The sequence below is a fragment of the Andrographis paniculata genome, unplaced genomic scaffold (assembly GCF_009805555.1).
Source record: "Andrographis paniculata isolate CXL003 unplaced genomic scaffold, ASM980555v1 Contig5END, whole genome shotgun sequence".
Lineage (NCBI taxonomy): Eukaryota > Viridiplantae > Streptophyta > Magnoliopsida > Lamiales > Acanthaceae > Andrographis > Andrographis paniculata.
The window spans coordinates 2,012,568-2,021,226 of record NW_026137595.1 but is presented as its reverse complement, the minus strand read 5'-3'; positions in this window follow the sequence as shown (position 1 = coordinate 2,021,226).

Sequence of the window (8,659 nt, the reverse complement as noted above, 5' to 3'; positions counted from 1 at the left end):
GAGATAATTTAGTTTTTTTTTACCTTTATTTCTATTTTATCCCAATATAATACTAACATTTCTAAAACTCTGTGCAAAAAGCAAATTGATATATAAATATGGGACGGAGGAAGTAATACTTATATTAAAAAATCTACGTACAAAAATTAAACGGTAACCTTTACACTGGATGAATGGAGTATTATTTTTTAATAAAAATATCATATAAAAATATTATTTAAACTAAAATTTAATTTAAAATCAAAATTAAACAAATTCAATTATTTACAACCCTATAATGACTAATTTTAAAAAAAAATACGTAGCACTCAAAACACGGTCGGTGTTTTAAACATGCAAACTTGCATGAGTTAGCGAAGCTGAAAAACGACAGGAAGAGCACAATTCACACTTTAGGTTAATTAGGGCCAATAATTGACTATTTTATTTCTACGACTATCAAAATATTCTACTATATTAACGTAGATATTTTTAAAAATTTTAATATTATTTTTTTAATAATAATTTTTTTAAATAAATAAAATATATACTTCATTCATCCGGCTCTAAGGATCTCATTTACTACCTTTTGCGTCTTTGTACTTAACATTAAAAATATCATTATATTTGTATTATTTTTTACACAAATGTCATTATAATAGTATTATAAGACACTAATAAAAGTATTTTTCTGTCATTTTTTTTTATTTGTACTACGTTTTCATATAATAATTAATATTCAAATATTAATATGCAAAAAGTAAGGACAAAAGTAGTATGTTTCATTAAATATCAATTTTCTGCTATTTTCAAAATTTTCTAAGACATAAGGGTTCGTTTGGTTTTGTTAATTTTTAATAAAATATAGTATTATTATATCAAAATAATATTTAATCAAAATTCATATTCAAACAAAAATCGAAACCAAAACAAAACAAAACTCTAATTAAATAATTTTGTTGGTCAACATGATTATTTTGTATTTATACAATTTTTCTGCCAATCGTAATTATTTTTATTATTAATACACATTTTTATTTTTATTTTTTTAGAAAATGAATGAGTACACGTTTTTATTTGAATCATTGTTTTACCCTTACGCATTTTTTTATTTATTTATATTTTAGAGAAGACCAGCTGTTAGTTTACACATTAGGGTGTTTTTGTCTGGGAGATTGGATTTTAAATTCACTGTTTATTCTATTTTTTTTAAAAAAAAAATATTAAATCAAGCATTTATTTTTTATTTTGAATTCGTTCTCGGAAGTTTTTTTTAAAGTTCGACCAATTTCAATTTTTCAATTCAAAATTAATTTGAATTCGGTATCTATCAAATTGATAGAATTCAATATAAACATAATAAATTTAAATTATGATGATTTAAATATATTAATTTATTTAAAATATTATATTAATATAATTAAATATAAATAAAATAAATACTATTATAAAATTATAAATATTTTACGATTGATGAATTAGTGTTATATAAAATAATTTTTTTTTGAAAATAAAAAAATATATTTATATAATACTCATTAAATAAAATAATTATTTGAATTCGAAATTGATAAACTCGAACTAAAAAATAGTAAAATCAAATTTAAATTAATTTCGAAAACACTGAATTCGGGATATCCAAATATCGTCCGAATTACCGAATTCAAAACTTTGAATTTCATTCGAATTTGATGGGTAAATAAAAAACCGATAATTTTGCACACTCCTAGTACCGGCGTTATCCAACAATATTTTAATCGATAAAATACTATATAAATCCAACCAATAGAATCCCAGATTCTCATAGCCAGGCAAATTCTATCCACTTATTTGTGCCATGCTGGAACACTGGAGAAATGTTATTTTTTCTTTCTACATAATACCTGCTACAATACATAATAGATAGACAATCATTATAAAATACTCCCCGTCTCGAAACTAAGTATTCATTTGTTTTTTGCATGTAGTTTTAGAAATATTAATATTATATTGAGATATAGTAGAAATAAAGTAAAAATGACTAAAATAACCTTATTAGTATGTGTGATATAAAGGTAATGATATTTGTGTAATATATTGTAAGTTGTAAGAGTATTTGTAATGTAATGTTAGGTTCATAGTACAGTTACTACAAAAGAAAATGAATACTTTGTTATGAGACAGACTAAAATAGAAAAAAAAAATACTTGTTATGGGACCGAGGGAGTATAATATAATATAATATAAATATAATATTATATTATTACAATCCATAAAATATATAGTACGGAGATTATTTATTATCTACATAATACCTGCTCGATATATAATAGATACACAATCATTATACAATTTATATTAATATAATATAAATATAATGTAATATAATTATAATCCATAAAATATATTCCCTCCGTCTCAATATAATAGTCTTGTTTACCATTTTTGTTCGTCTCAAAGCAAATAGTCTCATTTTCATAAATAATCATATCACTGTAAAACTACCTTACTTTTTTATTATTATTATACAATTGCCACTATTTTTTACACTAATACACTCACAAGGACAAAATAGTCTTTTATTCGTACTTTTTACCCAATACCAATATAATATCAATATTTCTTAAATCTAATGCCAATCAAAACCCAGATTATAGTTTTGGGATAAAAGAAGTAGTATATTATTTATTATCTTTAGAAGTGGTAAAAATTGACACCTGACATGAATTTGATACGAAATAAATAGATTTAAAAAAAAAAAATTTAATCCGATTATATATACGGGTCGATACGAACCAAACATAATAATAAGTGAGTCGGATTAGAATTGAGGTCTTCAACACGAACCTAACACGACAATTCGTTTATAATATAAGAATATTAATTAATATATTTGTTATATAAGTAAAATAATTTTTTTTAAAAATTATTAATTAATATTGAACATAATCTATATATCGTATTTTTAATAATTTTTACTATTTATTATGTATGTATGTATAGATATTTTTGATTGACTTAAATGACTTTTGATTTTTTTAGATTGATTATTTGATTATAAATTGATTTGAGAAATTTTAATTTTAAAAAATTTTAAATGAATAAACGGATCGATTTCATATTAGTTGGGTTGAGTTCGGATCATCTGAGTTATTTAAAAAATTATTAAATAGGCTAACAAATCATTTTCGGATTGAACATATTTGGATGGGTAAGGTTCAAATTAAATCTTTTTGATCTCTAAATGAGTCAAATTTGAATGGGATAATTTAACCCATTTAAAAATCCAAAGCCAACTCAACCCTACTAAATGCTTAGGAATAACAATGAGTGGGGTAGACGTGAGACCTAACTCATTTATTTAAGGTCGGGTTCAATTATTCGGATATAGGGTTCGGGTCCAAAGATGGACCCTATGTCCCTATCTGGATCCGGACCTAGGGATGTCAAATGGGGCGGGTTAGCCCCAGATCCGCCCCGGATCCGGTCTTACTGGGCCGGGTTCGGGTTTTAAAAATTTGATTCGGGATGGGTTGTGGATTTTGAGTTTTAAATCCGCTCGGATTTGGAGCGGGTTATGGATTTTACTATAAACCCGCCTCACCCCGGAGCCGGACTCGAATCAAGATATTTTAATAATTATTATAATTTATTTATATTTTTATACAATATAAATTATATTATTTTTTATTTAAAAAAATTTAAATATAAAATAGAACTTTAATTCTAAATCAAATTTATCTTCGCATTTGTTTCTCCTACAATTCTCTTTATAGTTGCGACTACTGCTGACCGCCATCACTACGAACTATCGTCAATATTTGATTGTTCTTATTTTTAGAACTATAATTTTTTGGTACTTTGACGCATACTTTTTTTAATATTAAATTATTTTTTAAAAAATTATTTTATTTTATTTTATTTTTTAAAAAACGGATTTATCGGGTTTACCCCGAACCCGGAGGATTCGGGGCGAGACGGGTCCTGAGAGCAGGTTGAAGTGGGGCGGGGCGGGTTCTGGGGCCTGCAAAACCCGTCCCGAACTCGCCCTGTTGACATCCCTATCTGGACCTGACCCGCACCCAATTAATATTACTAATATATTAATTATATATGAAACAATTAATTTTTAATAATATAAATTATATTAAAAATATATTTTTAGCTTTATTTATTTATTTTTATTATTTTATTATAATATTTTTGAATAAAATATATCAATTTTAATATATGTCGGATCCGGGTTCAGGTCCAATTTTAAGTTCAATTTTAAAAATTAAAAAAAAAATCGGATCTATCGGATCCATCGGGTATTGTTCGAGTCGAATCCGAATATGATCAAATTCTGTTCAAATCTCGGATCCAATCATATGTATTCGGGTCGAGTCTCGGGTCCAGTTGGACCCGACCCATGGCCATCCCTATAATTGTTAGCTCTAATTATCTTAACACATCATATATTAGAACAATACAAAATAGATACGTCACACATATGCTACTGATATTTTTATTAAATTATTAATTTTTTTAAATAGATATAATTAATATACTCCAGTATATTTATTTTTTCCATTTTTATGATATTAATCGGCAAGCGTGATAAAAAATAAAATAAAAAAAAAAAAAATTACTTAATAGGTTAACAAATCCCTTTGTTATGAAAATTAAATATTGTTAGAATATAAAATTGAAATTATCTATTTCAATCATAAGAATAAGTACATATTTATAATGATATACAAATTGTCTAAATAAGACAAAAATTCTATAAATTTCTTAAATAAGATAACTATCACAAATATAATATATTGTTTCTAAATATATTTTAACACCGCTCATCAAATTCAATATATGATCGAACAAACTTGAGTTTGTCAGAAGTGATCGAAAAAGATATAGCCGAGATCTTCCTTATACGAATTTGAATTCGCGAAAATTAACTGAAAGTGGTGTAGCCGTCCATTGGATTAGAGTCAGAAGCAAAACTCTCAACACCGTTAAAGTTGAAAACAAGATTTGTTCGCTTAAAAAGGAACTCGAGCCGAAAACAGGACTCGCTCACTCTATAAAACTAGAGACGGAAACAATACTCGCTTGCTCACAACAAAGCTAGAATCGAAAACAAGATTCTCTCACTCTCAATAGAGTTAGAGTCGAAAATAGGACTCTCAACGACGTTAGAGTCGAAAGTAGATTATGTTAGTGGAGTAGTAGAGATGAAGACGACACAAAAATAACAACATTATCGTTGATAAAAGCAAATACATTAATAACATATAAAAATATATACGGGATATAACGGGTTATGGAGGTACCTGAAAAGAATTTGGCTCTGATACCATATTAGAATATGAAACTGAAATTCTTTATTTCTATGAATACGTACATATTTATAATAATATATACAAATCGTCTAAATAAGACAAAAATCCTATAAATTTCTTAAATCAGATAACTACCATAAATATAATACTCTTACTTCTAAATATATTTTAACAAATATATTCTTATAGAAAAATATTCTTTTATAAATGAAAAAGTGTCAAAATAAATTTTAAAGTAAGCAAAAAAATCTTGGATAATCTTATAGAAAAATATTCTTTTGTTTGTTTGTTTTTTTTTTTTTTTTCAGTTTTTCATTGTACATTTTTATAATTTTTATAAAACTTTATTATTTTATCTTATAAAATATTATATATCAAACTATTCTTTAATTGTTATTAAGAGGTTTCCGTGAAAAAGAAAAAACAAAAAGGAATATAAATTGAAGTTTTTTATAAATTATTTTCTCTAAATAAAATTTGTATATGGAATTTAATAGAATTTTTATATCAATTCATATTATAAAAGAAACACAGAATTTGTTCACTTTGTATTTGAATAAAAATGTGTGTTTTCTTTTTTTTTTTAATTTTAATATTAGGTATAAAAAATTGTATTTGTAATAAAAAAAATTATTTTAGATTGAACTGTTATTTTTTTGTGAAATGATAAAATATATTTTATATTATGTTATTTTTGTATATTATATTTTTTAATAATAATTATAAAAAATCATTCCACCAAAAAATACTAAATGATCAAATCCTAAATACCTAGTCCAAGAAATAAATATCGAACATTGATTCAAATAATCTCGTTGATCAATGAATAAATTGATTATAGACCTTAACACTAAAAAATTTCTTACTTTGTTGGTGACAATAATACGATTGATTAACCACTTCAATCCAAAATCCAACAATGATACAAGATTAAATAAAATAACCGAAAAGTTGTAAACATATATTGTTGAAATTGCATTAATAGTAATTAAATTGTTTGGGGGATTAGATTGGTTTTACACTATTCATTCAATTTTTTTCCCCAAAAAATATCAAATCAAACACCTATTTTTTATTTTTATATTATACTAAAAATTAATTTTACATTCAAAACATCACATCAACACCTATTTATATTACATCATACAACTATTCAAATTCAAAATTTTTACTATTCAACTCCGAACTCAAAATCCAAACCCCCAAACAAACACACCCTAACTTTTATTCATTCATATCCATTTTATTTTTTTTCCTTTTTCTTTTGGTTTTGTTTTTTCATTAATATTCACTTTGTTCTTCCAACACTATTTTCAATTGCGATTTTAAAAAATAATATTCCATTAGTCTCATTTATCATGTCTATCTTTTCATTTTCGTTAGTCCCACTTATTTTATCACTTTCTTTTTTTGAAAAAGAATTATATACTTTAATTTTATTTTAAAATTTTTAATTTATAAATTTTAAATTTTAAAATCTATAAATATTTTTACTATACGGTAATTATTTTTACTAATATATTCTTAATTATTTACTAATTATATTCATCGTAATTAAATTTCCGTATCTACAATAAAGTGGATATGATAGCCAAGACGAAAGGAGTAATAATCAACAAAAAAATCTTTTACAAAAGTAAAAAATAAAAAAAATTACATACTTATTATAAAAAAATTAAATACTCAATTTAAAATTATATATTTTTAATTCATCTAAAAACAATGAGTAAATAGAGTCATTATCCATAAAAAATACATTTCAATTTTTTTTCGTCTTTCTCATTCATATATCCATAAAAAGAATACAAAATATAATGAATTTAAAACCTATGAAGTCAATTATATACTCCATCCGTCTCATAATAAAGTATTTATTTTTCCATTTTAGTTCGTCCCATAACAAAATATCTATTTCTTTTTTTAGTAACTGTATTATCTACCTAACATTACAAATACCCTTGCAACTTACAATATATTACACAAATGTCATTACCTTTATATCACACATACTAATAAGGTTATTTTAGTCATTTCTACTTAATTCATACCATATCCTAATATAATACAAATATTTCTAAATTACTTGCAAAAGGCAAATGAATATTTACTTATGGGACGAAGAGAGTATTTCAAATCTCACATTTTTAAAATACATTTTTTTATTAATTCAAATCAAAACTATAATCAAATATAGGGTGCGTTTGATTACCGGTTGAACTATTGAATTAGAAGTTAGGTTGAGAGTGATTTATTTAATTAATATTTGATTTATGACGTAAAATATATAAGGTTAAAAAAATTAAAAATATGTGTTTAGTTATTTTTTAATAAATAAAAAAATATGAACATCATTTTATAAAAAATAAAATTTTATATAATACAAATAAACAAAAATATATAAATATTTATTTATAGTTAATATAAATTAATTTATAAATAAATGAGAAGTTTTGAATGTATATAAATATATTTGTTTTTTCAAAGATATATAGAAATAAAAATTTTAAAAATATTTTGAGTGGGTAATATATATATATATATTTTTAAAATGGAAGCATAATGTCAATTTTGGCCGGGAAGCCAACCGAATACTAGGAGTGTGTTAGACAATTAGCTGATAGTTGTTAGCTGATTTGATTAGTTGTTAGTTGATTTAATTAGCTGGTTTGACTAACTGATTCGATTAGCTGATTGTATTGAAGTGTTTGGTAAAAATAGTTGTTGATATTAGCTGTTTATACGTAAAATAACAATTAAGGACATTTTATATATTATTTTCAATATATTTAGTTGAGTTTTTTCGATGGGTAGACTTTTATAGAATTTTATTATTAATTTTAAAAATTAGAAAAATTTATTAAGATATTTATTTTTATTATTTTTAAAATATTTTGTAAAGAATTAATGCAACATTATTGAAAAGTATATATATTTTTCATTAGAAATAATATAATATAAATATAAAAGAACAAAAATCATTACTATATATATTTTTATTAGATTAATTTTTAATTAATATATATTTACATTAAATTTATAATTTTAAATAAATATATTTATTTTTATAAAAATATTATGTGATAAAAAATACTATATAAATGAATCAATAATATTAATATTTTATATTATCTTTATTCTAATTTTTTTTTAAAAAAAAAAAATTATAAATAAGATAATTTACATATAAAAAACAATTATTTTAAATTTATAAATATGAATTTATAATTATTAGAAGAAAAAAAATCCAAATAATTAATAAATAGTGTAATAAAAATATATATTAATATACTTGAAAGAATTAATTAATTTTAAAAGCGAATAGAAAAAATTATAATAAAAAATCTAATATGAAACGCTGAAATATACAATTTTTTCAA